Source organism: Sapajus apella, unplaced genomic scaffold (genome assembly GCF_009761245.1).
Source record: "Sapajus apella isolate SASKATOON/1434 unplaced genomic scaffold, GSC_monkey_1.0 scaffold10, whole genome shotgun sequence".
Taxonomy (NCBI): domain Eukaryota; kingdom Metazoa; phylum Chordata; class Mammalia; order Primates; family Cebidae; genus Sapajus; species Sapajus apella.
In genome coordinates this window covers 33965327-33986164 of record NW_022436950.1, presented here as the reverse complement: position 1 = coordinate 33986164, position 20838 = coordinate 33965327, and the positions used below count along the sequence as shown (strand labels likewise).

At 35.8% G+C, this 20838-nt stretch overlaps 1 protein-coding gene across 2 annotated transcripts in view; it reads left to right on the top strand.

Moving 5' to 3' along the window:
* The window catches only part of PARD3B (par-3 family cell polarity regulator beta), a 1108767-nt gene that overhangs the window by 718633 nt on the left and 369296 nt on the right, over positions 1 to 20838 (top strand). The window lies entirely within an intron of this gene.

Here is a 20838-nt window from a genome sequence, read left to right as displayed (position 1 = left end):
TTTGTCAATAGTATTTGAGTTTGACATTCAGACTATATTTAATGTACTATTTAGGTAACAATTTATGGATTAAATGACATTTTTAAACATAAACCGTCACATACAAAATCTAGTAATATAAATATTATACAAATGGAAGGATTTAGCCTGGGGACTGGCAGAGTTTATGGACAGAAAAACCACAGGAAAAGGGAGCTTCTAGTTTCTGGGAAGGAGATGAAAGCTGAATCCCTGAGTCATGCTGGAAACCTATTTGGGAACCTATTTGCAGCACAGAAGTATTTTAGGAGAAAAGAGAATGGAGAAAGGCTAAACCATGAGACCTGTCATTTATGGGTTGCTGGAAAAAAAAGCCATAATGAAAAACGTATTTAGGAAATATTAAACCCCCTTGTCAGTTTTTGGCATCCTAGAGGGCAGAAACGTAGTCCTTGTAATTTATTTAATAAGGTACTCAGGTAATGCCATGTACAAAAAGTCCTCTTTTAGAGGTTCGTGATGCCCAACTGTATCCAATAAAAACAGACTTATAATAAGGGGTTTAATGAAGAATGTGTGAAATGAAAGAAAAAAAGGAACCTAGATTACTTCTCTTTGCTAAAATAAGCAAATGCAAAGTCATTCCCACTCTACTGATAATTAGAAACCACATACCCTTACAAAACAGCTTACAAATTCCATCCCATCAAAAAAGAACAAAGTCATTCAAAGTTACCTTTTTTAATGAAAATTCTCTTATTAACCAGTTTTTTTTTTAAGTGCACATCTTTTTAAACCAAACCACAACTGAAAAAAAAAAAAAAAAAAAAAGCTTGGTTTTAGTTTTGTAAAATACCATGGCATGCCCTCAGTGAGTTGTGAGAGATATTTAGAAATACTGGCATCAAAGTGGTGATGGAGACATTTACTGCCGTACTAACAGGCCTCACAGAAAATGCTAGTGTAGGTTGATTTAGTAGTCTGATGGCCTATAACCTATTTTTTAAATGGTTTATATGGACAAAGACTCTTTATTTTTAAAAATTATTTATTTAAATTAATGTATATTAGTAAAAGACTTTTTTCACTTACAGTACTGCTACATGTTTTTTGCAAATAAAATTTTGTGCAAAAGGTATGAGTTTTTTAAAGGAAATAAGAATATAAAATACATGTGAAATGGCAGAATATTATAAAATAGTAACACAAATTGTTGATGTTTGAGAAACATTGATCAGTTCTGTAAGTTTCTATCAGCATTTCCATAGTTTCTATCATGCTTCTTTACAAAGTTCAGGGAATCTTAGTTTGAGAAAAGTGTCTCCGCCCAGACCTTTAGGATACCTGGGTATGCAGGTGTCCTAGATATGTAGGTAATGACCTACACTCTGGGCCGCTTTTCCTGTATGCAGTCAAATGCCTTCATTTCTGGCTGAACATTGGCTTCTTCAGTGACAGAAATGTCCAAAGCTTCACCTTTTACTTACTATAAAGTTCTCTCAATCAATTCAATTTGAGTTATATTTTCAGACATATTCCCCCAACAGGCCATTTCATTGGAGAGAGAAACATAACAGATGCAGTGATACCCTTCCATGTGGACATGGAAAGCCCTCACATTTACCAGCAGGAAATCAGGTTGATTCCATGAGAATACATCCCAAAGCCTTACTTTCCACCCTTTCCCAAGCCACCATCATCTGGAGAGCTTGAGTGAGGAGAACAGAACCATAGAGAGTGTGGAAGAGAATGGGCCAGTCTCCTAAACCTCTTCAGGCCTTTGCACATGCGTTCCATCTGCCCAGAATGATCTTCCACTCTATGTGGCGGATTCACTCTGATTCAATTCTCAGGTCAAATGTTCTTTCTTCAAAGATAATTTCTGTGACCACCCTATCTAAAATAGTCACCCAACAAGAAGCCAGTTTGCCTCACCTTACTATTTTCTTCCTTCTAGAGCTAATCATAGTCTATAGTAAATGTATGTGCATTTATTGATGTGTGTAACCTACAGTCTGTCTCCTCTACCTCCAGAAGTAAGCTTCATGAAAGCAGAAACTTTGCATCCCTAGTTCCAAGAGCAGTGTCTGGCACATGGCAGTCATCCTTTATATAGTATTTGCTAAGGCTTTTTTCTTGATATGTCTTTCTGCATATTTTTGCTCTCAAACTTTCTGTGTCCTTAAGCTTTATGTGTATGTCTTATCCTAATAAATAGCTGGATTTTGTTTTGATGTTCAGTCTGGCAACATGAATTGTAACTGGGGTTTAGCATATTTACATTGATTGCAATTGCTGGCACATTTAGATTTATGTTTTATTTTCAGTTTTATATTTGGACCACTTTTTAATGACCTTTTTTTTCTTTCTTGTCATTTTAGGCTGAATTGCTTTTTAATCCCATTTTTTTCTGATAGTGATTTGAAAATTATACACTACATTTGTGTTGTGCATAACTAACAAAATCTAAAATTAGTCTGTATTTAATCTTTCTCTAAAACAATACAAGAAACTGAGAACCATTTAGCCTTCCTTCCTTCCAATTTTTATATGATTTCCATTTTGTTTTCTTTCTTATTTTTTTGGTCCCACAAATTATATATTAATTTTAATGTTTTATGCGTTCAGTGTTTGTTCAGACTTGCCCGAGTATTTACCAATTTCTTTACTTGCCATTCTTCTTTGGATCTTTGACCTTCCCTCTTAGGTCTTTTTCCTTCTTCTGAAGTATGCCTTCTAGGTGTTCTTTAATGCTAGTCTAATGATTACACTGTTTTGTTTATTAGAACATGTATTTTTCCTGACCAGTTTTTGTTGGATATAAAATGTTAGACTCACAACACATTGAAGATGTTCTATTGTTTTATGACTTCTGCTCTGAAAAGTCAGCTATTAATTTAATTGGCTTCCCTTTACCTTTGATAAATCTTTTGCCTCTGGTTATTTTTAAATTCTCTTTGTCCTTGATGTTCACTTTCACTTCAGTCTAGGTTTGGGTGTAAATTTCTTTATATTATCCTTCTTGGCATATGGTATGACTCCTATGGCTGTATGTTAATTTTTTATCACTTCTGGGGTATTATGGCTGTTACTATGCCTCTTGCTTGTTCTGGCTTCACTTCGTGGGATCCTTACTATGTTAGCAAAATTATTTTTAGACCATACTCTCAATTATGTGTGTTAAATCTTTTTTTATATTTTTCTGTCTCCTTGACTCTCCACTCCATTGTGAATACTAGTTGAGTATCTCTTATCTAAAATGCTGGACACCAGAAGTGCATTGGATTTCAATTTTTTCTGGATTTTGGAATATTTGCATATACATATGAGATATTTTGGGGTTGGGAATCAAGTCTTGACATAAAATTCATTTACATTTCATATATGTGTCATATGCATAGGCTGAAGATAATTTTATATAATATTTTAACTAATTTGTGCATAAAACAAAGTTTGTGTGCATTAAACCATTAGAAAGCAAAGGTGTCACTATCTCAGCCACCCATGTGGTCAGTCTGCAGTTGTTTGGCATCACCATCATTCCCAGCTCTGAATTTGTATGCTACCATTAGGCAATCATTTTTTTAGACTTACACACATGAGTAGTTAATGACAAAAAATAGGAATATCATTAATACAGTAAAAAAATAATAGTAATGTGTTCAGGGTAAAAAGGCAGTGCAGTGGCATCACCAGAAAACTGTCAGCTGCTCAACAACAGCAACAACAAACAATGGCATGTAAAGTCACGTGTGGAATTTTCCACTTGCAGCATCATGTCTGCACTCAAAAAGTTTTGGATTTAGAAGCATTTCAGATTTTGGATTGTTGGAATAGGGATGTTCAACCTGAAATAATTTCTCCAAACCTATCTTCTAGTTCCAATTTAGTGTCTAAATCTCACATCTCTGCTGACTCTCATTCCTGGTGACTTTTTCTTTATAAGTTTGGCAATTTCCATTTGGGAGGTCATATTTGGTGGTTTAATGTATGAGAATATTGGGGAGCATGATTTGTATGTGATTTTCTCCAGAGAGGATTTAGATTTGCTTCTTTTGGAGTACTGGCAGGACACTGCTAACCTGGGATCACTTTCGTATAATTTCTTGGCTGACAATTTAATTGATTGGGAGAGAATAAACTTGGTTTAATACCTCTAAGAGGTAAGTATTATGGTTGCCAAGTTCTCAAAGGAATATGGTGATTATTATTTTTTATTGTTGTTTTTCCTATCTAGAGCCAGAGATGAGACAGATTTTCTTAGACTGGCTCTGCTTAAAGATATGTATTCGGGGATGGAGTTTTTCAGCCAAGCTTTCTACTAAGATTGTAGGCCCCTTGAGGATCACTGCTTTAACTCTCGTGCTTTCGACTTTGGCTTCCAGATCCTCCAACATACCACTATTGCATCCCCTCCCCAAACTTCAGGTTCCTAGATTCAGCATTTACCTAAAAGGCAAATTCAAATTACAAGTTTGCTTGCCTACCATCACTCACTCTTGGTTTTTCACTTGTTTTTTTGTTTGTTGAAGGGCTTTCCTTAAGGATTTCCCTTAATTTCCTATGAACAAATCAGCACATCTAAATGTACATTTTTAATCTATCCAAGATCTGTTTGTGGCATGTAAGGTCACATGTGGAATTTTATTCAGATTTTGGGAATTGATATATTATTGAAATCAGAAGTCTAGAATCTAATAATTGTTTGGTAAACGAATGAGTGAGTTAATGAATGCATGCATGCATGAATGATTATTCTTTGTAAAAGACTGAATTCAAATAAACCATTGGGTTTAATGAAGATTTAACTCTCCTGCTTTTGACTTTGAGGCCCAGATTCTCCAAAATACAACCATTGAGTCTTTGCAGAATGAGTGAATGAATGAATGAATGGTTATTCTTTATAAAGGACTGAATTCAAATAAACCATTGAGTTTAATGCAGATTAGAGCACACATGAAGCCAGACATGGTTTTATTTCACTGGATCTGAATCACTTTTGACAAGACAATCCAACATAAAATGTTCCTTAGAAATATATGGAAAGCCATATGACATAAGAACAAAGTGGGAGATAAGGGCCGTAATATGCTGAGAAAGTTTGAAATGGAAAATTCCTTTCAATAAGAAACCACACAATAAAAATTTCTCATTATATTTGTAGTTACAAGCTATGGTTTATTACGCTGTCTAGAGATTCTTATAATGATTCATTGTTATAGGAAGAAATAAAATAGGGTTCACAAAGGAGCTTTTATCAGATTATAATGTGCCCTATCGTAAAGTGGGGAAGAAGAGGCTTACCTGGCTATTTGTAGTCCTTGCCCATGTGGGCCTTGGTCGGATACTAATCAGAATTCTTTTTGAACCTCTGGAATGCTCTTTAGAGTGAATACCGTGTCATGACCACACTTGAAGATTAGTGCATGAGAAGGCTGTTTGATAAGTCCTTTAGGTACTAAAACAAATCAAAACCAGTCCTATTTATCCTAACAAAAGCCTGTCTTCTCATATGTTCTCTGCTTTGTACCAAATGATTTTTGGCTTTTCATCTTTCTAAAGTCTAGATACCTTGTTACTTTTGCAGAATTTTTGTGTAACTTATCAGTCTCATAAGATTCATGTTACCATAGAGTAATTGATGAGTTTGGCAAAGAGAATGGTTTGAGAATTTGGATGAAGACAGCCCATAGCCATATTGCTGAAGAGCTACCTTTCCTATTGGAGATTACAAGCATTAGGGTAACCCCCCTATTTCTCTAGGATATTACCTTGGTCACCTTAGTAAAACAGATGATGCACTAGTTGCATATTATGGCTGAAGATATCAGTGGGCTTTTATGTTTCTTCTTTTTCTGTGCCTTTTTCTCCTTTGTTTCTATGAATTAAAATTTCTGGGCATGGCATCCAGAACTGGCTTTGCACACACTATACCCTTGGCTCCAAAAAGGTCATGGATTTGGATCATCTCCCGGATTATACATCTGCCCCTCTAGCTTGCATTTCAGAGCATATGGCTGTGGCAGAGGGGGCAGATTACAGTTCATCTCTGTGTTGTTTCAAAAGCATCAGAAGGAGGAAGCACCTTTTCTTATGACTATAAAGTTGTTACTTGAGTGTTAAAAGACAACTGTCTTTTTGTGACTTGTCTTCAGTGAGTTAAAATGCATTCTGTGCATTGCAGTTATAGAAGTTACACTAAGCACTATGTAGGGGAATGCATGACATGAAAAATCCTGACCTCTGTTTTTGGGAACTTACATGTCAGTTGAAGTGGCTACAGCAACACCTGCAAAGAGGGACAACTCAGAAGGTCCATTTATTGCTTTACATTTTATTATAGGGTGCTGACAAATAATTTTTCTTAAAAATTATATTTCTGTATGTGAGTATATATTGGAGGAATCAATTCATTTCAGAGTATATCTGCCATCAGGGCTTCGTTTGAAATTGCAGACATTGAAAATTCTCGAAGTAGACATAGAATCCTACCAAAAGGCAACATAAAGCTAGGTTGAAGCGCAAGGTACTGCCATTGGGGTAATTCTTTATGACTCTGGAGAAATATCAAGAGTAAGAAGAGATGAATATTAGAGAAGATAGTTATTCCCTTTTCTAAGCTCATCTATCACTTGTGTTCTGAATCCATACCCAACTATTTCTTTCAGAACCTTGTTCAAATAGTTAATGGTTCTTTCTCTTCTATCTTCAGATTTTCACTCTTCATTGGCTCCTTCCTTTAATCCAAGGAGAAGTAATCCAGGTGACTAAGGTGGTTAGGCAAAAACAGTGGGAATATACAGAAGTAGCAAGGAACATAAGAGGCGGTCCAAGCAAAAGCAGTGGAAAATGGTAAATGCAAACAGGAACTATGTCCTGAAAGTCCTTGCTAAGGAGTTTCACTTTATCATTTAAATAGCAAATGGAGTGAACATTTTAAAGTAAAATTATGTCATTTCACTTCTTATAAACCTTCAATTTGGAACAAATGGATATCCACATGCAAAAAGAAAAGAAAAGAAAAAATAACCTCCATCTATACGTTACACCATATAAGAAACTAATCTGACATGGTTCACAGATCTTAAATGTGAGTGCTAAAACTATAAAACTTCGAGAAAACAAATGGGAGAAATTTTAGATACGGTGGGTTAAGCAGAACTTTTTAGAGCACTAAAACCAGGAAATACAATGAAATCAACAAATGAGGTTTTATGAAAATTAAAAATGTTTACTCTTCAAAAGATACTCTTAAGAAAATGAAAAGACAAGTCAGAGACTAAAAATATTTGAAAAACACATATCCAACAAAGGATCTGTATACAGATACATAAAAGTTCTGAACCCAAGGAATTGCCAATATTTAAGGATAAGCAAAGGCACAGGTAAACTATATACTAAGTTATTTTAGATAAAGAGTAATGAGAAGTGGAAGAAAATTGTTAGAGAGAATAGGACACAAATGATAAATGTATTATAAAACGTGTGGCAGAGACAGGTGGATAGGATTTGACACTTTCTTATATTTGGAAACAAGAGATAGGAAGGACCTGAAGCTGACTTGAGACTTTTAGGCTAGAAGATCAAAAGAAAGTTAGTGCCTTTAATAGAAAGAATACTGAAGAAGGGTCAAGTTAAGAGAAAGAAAATGTGAGTCTGGAATGCCAGGGAGATCAATCAAGCTTAGCAATACAGATTTACAAGTCATCTGCATTAGAGGTGGTAGTTGAATATTGAATTTGTCCACAAGATTGCACAGATTAAATTAAGTAATAATTCTTTGAAGGGGGTAACAGCCATTAGTTTTTTGGTTAACTAAAAGCCTAAGAGGAAGGAAAAGGCAGTTACTAGAGTTAATGATCAGTTTCATTTTTGCTATTATCATGTTCAGTGGTTTGAAACAACTAGAATTTTTTTTCTGAAAATTAGCAGCTATATGGAAATGCAGAGTTTCTAGCAGTTACAAATTGGATACTAAGTTAAATCAATTTATTTATTTACATTTATAGAGGATCTTAAACACAAAAATGAGATCTTTGTTCAAGTTTTTAAATATTAGTGGGACATGAGTGCATAGAAGTCATACAATAAAATTTGCACTGATTTTGTGAACATAATCTTATGATTTCTTTTTAAAATGCAATTATATGCTTTCTTTAAATCATATTAGTTGCCTGTTTTGATCAACTGACAAAAGTCAGCTTATCCACATGTTTCCACTTAGTAAAAATAAATTTTGAAAAAATGATGGCATGGTCTTTCTAAATTAATTAGTAATACAAATATAGTGGTTTTTTTTGTTGTTGTTTTCTAGTTTTCATCTTCAGAGATTAGTAGGATTTTTTTCTATTATATGAAAATACTTTTTTTTTACACACATACATATAAATTACAGATTTGCAAAAAGTGACTTCATTATATCTATTGTAAACAGGTAATTCCTGTTACATATATGATCATAAATCTTAGTTTACATACTTATTATGCTTGTATTTGCTAGCATTAATGCTGAAGTTTAAAAAAAAATTGCTTTAACCTTTGTTGTCCATGGAACAACCATGGAAAAATATCAACAGTGAAACTGGACAGAGGTAGCACCAATAGTTGACTTCAAGTAAATTAATACTTCATTTTTTAGGCAAGAATCATAATTGGCTCTGTACTATTAGCCTCAGTGGTATGAACATAGAGTTCATCACATTATTGTGTGTAAGATCTATTTACAAGAGGATTAGACAAAGCAAGGACTTCCAAGAATAAGCACAAAATATCTATACACACATGAGCCTTCAGGGAAGATTGGGGTGATACGCAGAATAGATGCACTTTCAAGTTGGAAGATCTGATCATCAGTCTCGAAATATTAGTAATCATTGGGTTATTTACTTCTGAACCTAAGGTGAAGCGTCCTGTAGCTTCTTTTTCTTCCTTGGGTTTTGATGTACTGATGTAATTTGGACATTGCTTTTCCGCCTACAAATGGGATGATTTCTGATATGTGTAGATTAGATACCAAGACTTCACGGAAGAGATGTTCAATGTAATATAGTTACTTTGATGTCACTTTTCACTGTTTTATTCACAAAAAGGAAAAACAATATTTTGTGGGAAAACATTAGCAACAAGAGAGATATCTTGATTTAAAATTATTATTCAGCACTCTTTTTAACATATTTATTAGGTGCAAGTTACGTGCTATTGTAGTAAAGTTAAAAGATTCAAATCTTTGGAATTTTCTTAGGTGAATTTTATCAAATACATATTTTTAAATTAAATGGGCTATCTAGTACAGGTTAGAAATCCTCTGTTCATTTTAGTACTTTGTGATATAAAACATAAATCTTGAGAGAAGGGCTTTTGATTTTTGTTAAAAGCAGCGTGCACATCCTATAAGGCATCAATCAGAAGACTCATTACAAATATCATACTAAAAAGTTAAAATGTTCCTTATACTAAGATTATATCACCAAATCCTTGAAAAGACATAGCTTCTTATCAGATTGTTCTTTGCCTTTTAGACTTCCATTTCAAGGAAGAAAAAGTAATTTTTGACTAAATGTCTATTGATTTAATGTCTCCCAGACCCACCAAATAGAGTTTATTCAACACTAAAATGCAGTTACCTCTAGAATAAATTTTGAAAGCTGAAATGGAATTTGGCAACTGTTTAACTCAGCACAGAAAATTCACTGAATTCAGAACAAGAAGTAAAGCGAATAGTTTTTAATTTCATTCAAGATGTAGTTATATTTTAAGAAGACATAATAATGAGATGGCAACGCAAAATAAATAAATGAAAATGAATTCCATTTTCTAAGCTCCTAACTCCATGCAAATATTATAGGTCAAAAATACAATTATTGTAGTCTTAATTTGGAGTTATAGCAACTTGTTGCTTCATTTATAATTTCCCTATAGTCACATATACTGACATATAGTATTGAGATAGTTAATACAAGGCAAATACTTAGCTTAGTGCCTAGAACACTGAAAGTACTCAGTCAGTGGTAGCAATTACTATGATGTTTGTTGCTTTTTTCTATTCATTCTTGTGTCTCTTTTCACCTTTCTCCCTTCACTGGCTAATTTCAAGAAACATGATTTTGGCTTAACTAGAGTTGAACTACTGATTCTGTTCATTTAGCAAAAAAGGATTCTTTTCAATATTTGGCCTCTGATTCAACTAGGAAAGAAGAAGAGATGAGAAATGGTGTTCTTTTTGCTGATTTATCTGGAACCTGTGGTTTTCAGACTCAGGTTGAGGGTATGTAAGTGATTTTCAACGAGATCTGCCAGTTTTCAGGCTTGTCATTGAATTGCCCTTATAGTCAGGGTTATCAGAAATGATGTCATCCTCAACCTTTTTTTTTTTTTTTTTTTGAGACAGCATCTCTCTCTGTCACCCAGCTGGAGTGCAGTGGCACGATCTTGGCTCACTGCAACCTCCGCCTCCCGGGTTCAAAAGATTCTTCTGCCTCAGCCTCCTGAGTAGCTGTGACTACAGGCACCCACCATGATGCCCAGCTAAATTTTTGTATTTTAGTAGAGATAGGGATTCACCATGTTGGCCAGGATGGTCTCAATCTCCTAACCTTATGATCTGCCTGCCTCTGCCTCCCAAAGTGCTGGAATTACAGGCATGAGTCATGGCACCTGGCCTCATCCTCAATATTAATGGCACTAAAGAAGAAGACAATAACAGAAAACAAGGCATTCCTCCCAAACATCTGCAGTTGTTTTTTTTTTGTTTGTTTGTTTGTTTGTTTTCAGAGTTTTTACTAAAACCCAAGCTAGTCTAGCTCATTTTGAAATTTTGCAAATGCATACTTCGGATTTATTTTCAAAGGGGAGAAATCATTCTAAACTTCCCTTTTACTTATTTTTTCTTTTACAATCCCAATGCTATTTCTCCATTTCAGCCAACACTGGTAAAAGACTCTTTTAACATTTATATGCTCTTGCAAATTATGGCATAAAAAAGTATTTATTTCTTGACTTCTTGCTATGTCCTGATATTGTATAAGGTACTGTGAGGATCCCTAAAATTAAAAGGCATGGATTTCGGAAAGGGTAAAACTTACACACGGGAAACAATTAAGAGCAAGTGATTTATAAATACTAACCTCTGAGATGGAAGGTGCCAAATTGTGTGACACAGATAGTAGGGCAACAGGGCTCAGAGGTGGGCAAGATCAGCGGGGCTGTGTTCATCAAGGAAGGATTTGGCTTGAGCTTCAGAAGGATTGGTTGGATTTGGATCACTATAGAAAAGAGGGGAAGGCATTCCAGGCAGCAGGGAGAGCAAAAGCAAGCTCAGAAGGAAAAATGTCATGCAAAGGTCATTGTATGCCCTAATTTTAATGATTCTGCAGTCCTATGAGGTGACTTTGATCTCACTGTAATTTATATCAGCAGCAAAGGATTCGAGTTTACAAGCTGGCTTCATTTAAAGAAAAGGAAGATAGAGGGGTGAAAATAGAATAAATACATTCAACAAACTAGTAGTCAATAAAAATATGAAATGTTAAGATTCTAGCTATTCTAAGCATGTCCTTCAGTCTGACGCTTGGCTTTAAGAAGGTAAAATTCTTAGGGCATCATAAAGAACCTCAAGCATTTAAGATAACTTATCTAATCTCAAACCAGAGGAAGGATGTTTTTCTTAATACTGTAATAAAAGAGGCTGCCACCGTATTTTACATGGCACCAACTCTGTTGGTTATTAATCAAGTTCTCAGGCTCAACTTCAGGCCTTCTCTCATCCCAGGGCCTTTAGCTAGTGAGCCCTAGTGAACATAGCCATCATTCAACTCCTTGCCTTCTCCAGTGAGAAAGAATGCTGACACCGAAATGTTTTAAAGCCAACTGCAAGAACTCATTAATACCAAGCCCAGGTAGGAACTGCTGCTCATCAGGGATCTGATCACAAAGTAAATTAGCAGTTGTGCATCACAATGTCTAGTGACATACATGCATTAGTAAAAGTAAATAAGCATGAAGACAGACCGATTAAGTTCACTCATATAATTGGTTCTCGAGAACGCTTTATTCCAATATATAAGGAGAAAAATAAGCATAAGCTTGGGAAACCAAACCGACTTTGTTTTAACACTGAACAAAAGAATTGTTAGAGGTTTGAGGTAAAAGATCATGGCAGAAGCCAGTATTGATTCAGATTACTGGTCCGCAGTCTTGAGATGCTGTGCTTCTCTGGGTGTTAAAAGTCCACTGGAAAAGTGAGAGAAAGAAAATTGAGTTTCAAGGACGCAGAAAAATCTGATTTGAAATCAGGTGGAAAGTGCTCTAATATCGAATGCCTCTAGTGTTAAGAGTAGTAATTTTCAGACAAAAAGTAAAAATACAGGTCTGGAAGTGATATTTTTAAAATTTTACTTCTGAGATATATGATGAGTCTAAAATAAGTTTTAAAATAAAATGAAGTATAATTTTGAGGAAAATAGTGCCAATTTGACAGAGGAGAAGACCTCTCAACTCTTTGGGGAAAATATTGAAATGCATGGTTTGATGTAATGATGGCTAAAATTGGAAAGAGGAAAATAAATTACCTAATTTTAACAACCTTATTAATGAGGTAATAAGAGACTATCTTGGCTGGGTGTGGTGGCTCACGTCTGTAATCTCAGCTCTTTGGGAGGCCGAGGCAAGCAAATCACAAGGTCAGGAGTTCTAGACCAGCCTGGCCAACATCATCAAACTCCATCTCTACTAAAAATACAAAAATTAGCCAGGTGTGGTGGTGTGTGCCTGTAAATCCAGCTACTAGGGAAGCTGAGGCAGGAGAATTGCTTGAACCTGGGAGGTGGAGGTTGCAGTGAGCCAAGATCGCGCCACTGCACTCTAGCCTGGGCAACAGAGTGAGACTCCATCTCAAAAAAGAAAAACAGGAAGAGACTGCCTGACCCGTAACTTTATTTATGGGCTAGAATTTCTCAAAAGGAAGAAAAAGATTATAGTCTTGAATAAAATGTATACCCTAGTATGAATAAAATAAGCATAAATTATTCATTTTTCAAAAACCTGTGAGGCTGAAAGAATAGGTATTATTCCATTTTTTAGGTGAGAAAATTGAGGTTTTGAGGCTAATGGTAAGGAACAGAGTATATATTTGAACCTAGATCACTTTAGACTTATTTAATTAAGTAAATCACTCAAAACTCAGAATTTTTGCATTTGCCTTCAGATGAACAGAGTAGATAAATTCCTACCTGAATAGAAACTAATTTTATTATAATTTTCTAATTCCTCAAAGTTACGTTTACAGTGATTGATGGTGTCTTGAGTATTTTACTTAAAGCTTTTTGGCACTTAATCCTACGAAAGTAATGACATACTTTTATAATTAAATAGATTTCTTTCAAATTGTTTACCAATTTCAATTGATTCATTTTTTTTAACTAGTGACATCATTCATTCATGATAAAGGAAGAAAGGAGGCTTTTTCAGGTAATGTTTTAGGAGTAAGGAGACAGAAAGCAAAGTTAGCACCTTGTTTAGATTTCTGAGAACTTTTATATTCAGGAATTTATATTCAGGAATTTCATTGATTTTTTTTTTTTTTTTTTTTTTTTTGAGACGGAGTTTCACTCTTGTTACCCAGGCTGGAGTGCAATGGCACGATCTCGGCTCACCGCAACCTCCGCCTCCTGGGTTCAGGCAATTCTCCTGCCTCAACCTCCTCAGTAGCTGGGATTACAGGCACGCGCCACCATGCCCAGCTAATGTTTTTTTGTATTTTTTTTAGTAGGGACGAGGGTTTCACCATGTTGACCAGGATGGTCTCGATCTCTTGACCTCGTGATTCACCCGCCTCGGCCTCCCAAAGTGCTGGGATTACAGGCTTGAGCCACTGCGCCCGGCCTGATTTTTTTTTTTTTAAGTTCCTTCAGGGGCAATTGGTCTCCTGGGCTGCTGATTTTCAATAACCACACTTATACCTGACAAACAAAAATGCATTACTCTGTGACAAGGCATAATTAGTAATTTCCCACTGAACTGGAATAGTGATTTTAGCTGTCAGAAATATTTCTTTTCCTAGTAAAAAAAATTCACTTGCAAAAACAAATTAAGATCTGAAGAGTACTTACCAAGTTGAGCAAGCAAGGGGAATTGGATAAGCTAAAAGGCAGCTGTGTGCTTCTCTACTATTGGCATGTATCATAGACTCAGTATTTTCTAGGGATTTATCTGGATACTCTCATCAATATATCCTAATTCACCAATATCAGTATAACATGTAATTTTCTCCCTAAAATAGAGCAAAAAATAACCGGAGATTATAAGGGACAAATTCAGACCCTTCAGACAATAATGCCTAAATACATTAAAATAACTAAAGGAGTGTAATTGGCTTGTTTGTAACACAAAGGATAAATGCTTGAGGGGATGGAGACCCCCATTCTCCGTCATGTGATTATTACACATTGCATACAGGTATGAAAACATACCATGTACCCAAAAATATAAACACCTACTATGTATCCAGAAAATTAAAATTTTTATATATTTAAAAGTAATATCCTGTCTGTAATAATAATAATAAAATCTAAATACAGGACTAAATTAATTCATAATACAATTTGTGTTAGTTAGAAATGCTCTAGGCTGCAGATAACAGAAAGCCCTACTATTGGTGACGTAAAGAAGTAAAGCTTCTGTTTCTCACCTAGTACGTAGTATAGAAATAGGCACCTACTGGCAGGGAAGAGGAAGGAGAGTTCAGTGGATATCAAATTAGTTGTGTCTCCGGTTCTCAGAGCTTCTTCCACTTGAACCTCCTGCAGCAGATCTGGGCATAACAGGAAGGATAAAAGGAGGGAAAAGAGAGGGCCAGCCGTATTTATGTTACCAGTAAAAGCTAAGGTCTTCCCCCAGAAGGTTCTAACACATTTCCACACATTACCAATCCTGGCCGCAAAAGCTAGGAAGTAAGAATGTATTGGATTTTCTAGCCTCTCCTCCAAAGGCAAAAAAGGAAAATGGTGGCTGGAAATGGAGGTGGGATGACCAATATACAGAGACTGCCATGCTACAAAAAATAATAAATTCTGCCACTAAAAGGAACTTCACCATTTATTACATTACCCTATTAACATGAGCTTACCTGAAGTGTACCTTAAATAACCACTTGAGAATTTCTGTATATCCAAAAATAAGCAGAGAAAAAAAATCATACTCCCTAGGACTTCAGAAGCTAGACTTTATTCCAGGTGTACTTTCTGCAAAGTGATTTAAATTCAAACCTCAGCAAAATATGAGATTGCTACCAGGCAAGGACCTTCAGAGTCACTTGATAACATAGGAAACCCCAGTGTCATGCATTTGCTACAGTGATGGTGGTGGGACAACCCCATAGTCCCCTTGTTTGAAGGATTTTATTCACTTAAAAAGGCACTGATACATGATCATGATTGATTGCTCAACTTTTAATTATTAACATATATTACAAGTAAATATACCATGCAGACACACACACACACACACACACACACACACACACACACAGAGACAAATACATACAAACACACTAGAATTTCTGATCTACATGAGATAACTGTTACCCTAAATTGACATAATTTCAGCCCAAAGAAGAAATATTTGCTCTTTTGGAAAGTATGTGAGCGTAGTAAACTGTATAGTTGCAAATCATCATTTTCATATTTAGAAATAACTTCAGATCCTCATTATTATTGCCTAGTATTTCCTTCGGGGCCCCCAAATGTAGATCAAGAATCCAGGTTGGAAACCACTGTTCTCAGCTTTCCACTGATGCTCCCATATTGCTTTTAAAAGAAAATATATCAGACTTAAAAGTTACTTTAAATTAGCTGTATCTTTACAGCCTAATTAGCCTTTTATATCAAGATTAGTAAAAGATGCTCAGCCTGGTGCGGTGACTCATGCCTGTAATCCCAGCACTTTGGGAGGCTGAGGTAAGCAGATCACTTGAGGTCAGGAATTTGAGACCAGCCTGGCCAACATGGGGAAACCTCGTCTCTACTAAAAATATAAAAATTAGTTGGGTGTGGTAGCACATGCCTGTAATCCCAGCTACTCGGGAGGCTGAGGCAGAAGAATCGCTTGAACCAGGGAAGTGGAGGTTGCATTGAGCTGAGATCACACCACTGTACTCCAGCCTGGGTGACAGAGTGAGACCCTGTCTCAAAAAAGTATAAGAAAAAAAGATACTCTTTTTTTTCTTATTCTCTGAATGGATGATAAAAAGCTTTATACCTATAAAATTTTGCTTAGTTTGATTTTCAAGGTAAATATGGCTATATATATTTACCACCTTGTTATATATTTTCTTAGTTATATTTCACCTGTTATAGGTCACCTGTACCCTCATTTCTATAATTCTTGTCCCCACAATTATATTTGTATTTGAAAGACCATGTTTGCCATAAATAAGAAGCACTAATAACTGATGTTAAAACAGGTAAACTTTAGTCTAATGTATATAAGGACCATTAAATACTTAGGATTACTTGTTTTAACAATTAGGATGTGTTTGGCTGCAAGTAACATTTCCTCCTTCAGCAAAAGTATAGAGTATGCAGGCAGCTGTCTAAAAGAGCAGCTACTTTGGGGCCAGTCTTCTCAATCTTGACTATGAATCCAGATCAGAAATACTGAGTAAAAATATAAAGTGGATTTGCGTAAGAGTTCACCAACTCCTCCTAAATCAGGTCTTTACTTTCTTCTTTGAGATGTCATGACTTTACAGTATGGAAGACGGTCTCATGTTTATTTTGTCAGTCATGTGTTCACTTGACAAACACCTGTTAAATGCCTACCTTGTGCTGTTTATCATGCTGACTCACAATGCATATAGTCACACTGTGTTCTGCAGCCAAATGGATTAATATTTGTAAACATAGTTAAAAGTTTTTTTGTAAGTTACCTGTGATCTTTAACTTTTGTTACTAACAAGTCCACCAGGTTGTAGAGCTCTGTGGTGGGATTGAGGGTCATTTAGGCTGCATGTGAATCATGTCAGCAGTTCCCCAGGGGTTGCAGAGCACACAACCCCATGAGTGTGTGCAGTTACTCTATTTACTTCATTGCACATTCGAGGATTGGTTCCTGTTTTGTGTTATCCATACCATCAGCTCAACTCATCTAAATCTGGACAAATATAGTTTTAAAAAAGTAGTGCATTTTATCTTCTCTCATACTGTATATTAATCTTAGGTAAATTACTATTGCCTATAATTTTCATAAATATTATAACCTCTGAGGAGAATTTAGTGCCTATATTCTTTTTTTTTTTTGAGACAGAGTCTTACTCTGTCACCCAGGCCGGAGTGCAGTGATGCGATCTTGGCTCACTGCAACCTCCACCTCCCAGATTCAAGCAATTCTCCTGCCTCAGCCTCCATAGTAGCTAGGATTACAGGCACACGCCACCACACCCAGCTAATTTTTGCATTTTTGGTAGAGAGGGGTTTTCACCATGTTGGCCATTATGGTGTTGATCTCTTGACCTTATGATCTGCCTACCTCAGCCTCCCAAAGTGCTGGGATTGCAGGCGTGAGCCACGGCGCCTGGCCTATATTCTTTATATTCATTATTTTTTGGCAAATAGGCAACATGTTTACCTCCCTTCACTATAGCATACTGGTATTAGGATATATTATATACTTGAAACTTAGGCTAACTGATTTCATTACTGATGTATAAAGGAAAATATTGATATAATTAATATTGTTAGCTCAGCTCATCTAGATCTGGACAAATATAGTTTGAAAAAATTGTGCATTTTATTTTCCCTCATATATATATATATATACACACATATATTAAGCTTAGGTAAATTACTTTTAGAAACTTATATTGCAGTGAATTCAGTATTACTGAGGAAGAAATCTGTAGTAATCTTATTCACCTCATTGGTAAGCTCTTGCAATATTTGTTATTAAACATTAATTATTAAACATGAATATTATTAAATGTGTGATATGTCACATTTTAAAATTAATAACCCCTTTCCAGGTATCCCTTAATTTACACAGTATACTTTTACATTGATTTTCTTATAAATCATTTCTACTTACTTTCTATCTGAATATTAATATCAATTATCTATCTGAATATTTATATCTGAATATTAATTCTTCAGTTAGCACCAAATGCAAAATTTATCATGCAACTTTTAAGTCCTCTACAGAAATCTTTATATTATTTTGTAAAGAACCGTAACATTTTATCTTCTTGGCTTTTCAACAAGTTGTCTATAGGATGTATATCATAATATTACCTTTGTATTTTTAACTGTTCAAAAACCTGTGGTGAAAAGCGGAATTGTCCTTTTACTAAATATTCTTTCGTCAGCCAATCCCCATGTCTCTCATTTCTTTAATTTTTATTGTCCTGTATTGTAAAGTGGTATGTGGCTTCAAAGGGCTTTTAGTTTCATTCTTTACTTGCTTCTAGGTTTCTAACTGTTTTTGTATCTTTTGAATACATGTTTAAACATAAGAGAAAAAATGTGGGTAAGGCTTGCTTACTAATTACAGACTGTTTGAAAAGGAAGTGATGAAGAGGTAATATATAGTCAGAAATCAAACCCAAGGCTACTCTTGGGCTTCTTTCGATGCCCTGTTGAAAAGGAAAAAAAGCCTCTCAAGTTTCACAGATTAGCAAAAACTTCCTTGTATTTACCATGCACTGAAAATACACTTAACAGTTTATATGAGGAGAAGAAAGATAATGGAAGGAGAAATTAGTCTCTGAAAAGCACATTCTTATGAGGCCATGAAATACAAGTTTATTTGTCTTATGGCAAAATATTTAAGAGATTTGGCCTTAAAAATCAGGAGTCGCCAGCCTCTTTTGATTACTCAAAAGAGTTGATAGTGGCTTCATAATAGCATAAAAAGTCTGGAGTCTTTATTGTTTTTAATTCTGAGTTCTATATTTTATCTATTAAAAATCAAGATCTGTGGATAAAAATTTCAGTTAGGGCCGGGTGCGGTAGCTCATGCCTATAATCCCAGCACTTAGGAAGGCCGAGGCAGGTGGATCACCTGAGGTCAGGAGTTTGAGACCAGCCTGACCAACATGGTGAAACCCCATCTTTACTAACAATATAAAAAATTAGCCAAGTGTGGTGGCAGGCACCCATAATCCCAGCTACTTGGGAGTCTGAGGCAGGAGAATTCCTTGAACCTGGGAGGCAGAGGTTGCAGTGAGCCGAGATTGTACCATTGCACTCCAGCCTGGGCAACAAGAGTGAAACTCCGTCTCAAAAAAAAAAAAAGTTCAGTTAGATGTCCTAATGATGATATAAAAGAAGTTTAGCAGGGATCTTTTCATATCAATACAATTGTTCAAATGCTAATACAGATTGCTCTTAATGGTTATGAGAGTGGTGTGTGTGTTAATGGCAAGCAGACGCTGTAATCTCAGGTGTGTTCATGACATCATTATGTAGTTTGAGAAATCTATTAAGAATTAGTCTTAATACAAGTAACTGAAGTTGTTGCCTTCATTGAGGATTTCTCTTACTGAAATTTGTAATGTGCACAGTGAATTAAATATAATATACGTTAGCTGCTGATGCAGGAAGTCATATTTGAAAGAAACAGGGAAGTAGAAATGTGGATGGGAAGAGCATTTAGCAGCCTCATCCCTCTGCCATTCCTTTCTTTCGTAGTGAGCCAGCATGGCTCCTGGTGCTCAGAGCCTTGGCAAACAACCTAGAGAGAAAATATGTCTTCTGAAAAGACCACAAAATCTCAAAGACCTCCAGTTCCCTGGTATTTATACAGCATTTGTGGTATTTTCCTTCTTTCTTTTCTTATTTATCCTTAACAGAAGAAACAACAAGTAGATCTGGTGAAAAGCTTCACCAAGAAAAGGGTTTCTGAAAGAATTTAAAAGACAAGGGAGTTGCGGGAATAAGCGAGTTGCCAGTGAGGAGCCAGGCAGAGCCTTCAGGAGTGGGAGCAGCACCCACCGTCTCACAAATGGCCCTTCTCAGCAATGTTTGGGGATATTTATTCTGGGGAAGTCAGAGGAGGTCCCAAATGTGTCATGCAGTGCTTTATCAGCCGACATCTACACAGAAACTTCTGCCTCTGAGCTTCCTGTGAAATCTATAGGAGAAGAAGCCCAAGAGACTGTGGCTGTTAGAAAATGTGCCTGGCTGCTGGAGAGACTTATAGATTGGTGGTTAACCACATGGATGTTGCTGTCAGACCTGGGTTTGAGTCCTGGCCCCATAGAGCTAGCTCTTTGTGTGACCCTTAGTCATGCTGAGCCTCAGCTTCTTTAGCTTTAAATGATGGGTAACAATAATATCCACCTCGTGGGTGGAAATTGAGTGAGAGCATTTGTATGGAAACCTAGCTCTATCTGGCACTTAGGAGAACCTCCATATCCGGTAGTCATTATGTTTGAGTGATCAGAATATTTATAACAACAGGGATACAATTAAACAAGAATGCACACTCTTTAGAAATTAAAGAGAGGCAATATTCTAAGTTATAGTCAGGAAGGTTCCATTTATCAGACAACAAATAATCCTTGAGTATCCACTCTGCTGGGCATTGATACAAAGGTGACCATGACTTTATCACTGCCTTCAAAAAGCTTAGCAAGAAAGATATATACACAAACAATGTACAGAATGAAGAGTGCCTCATTAGAGCTGCTGTATTATATTGTGGTTTTGGTCTCAATTCTGGAGGAAGAGTGCTTAGGTTCAAATCCCAGTTCTGTTGTTCATTAGCTGTGTGACCTTGAACAAGATATTTAACCTCTCTGTTCCCAAATTGTCCTGTATATAAATGACAGTAATAATAGCACTTACATCTGAGAGTTGTGGTAAGGATTAA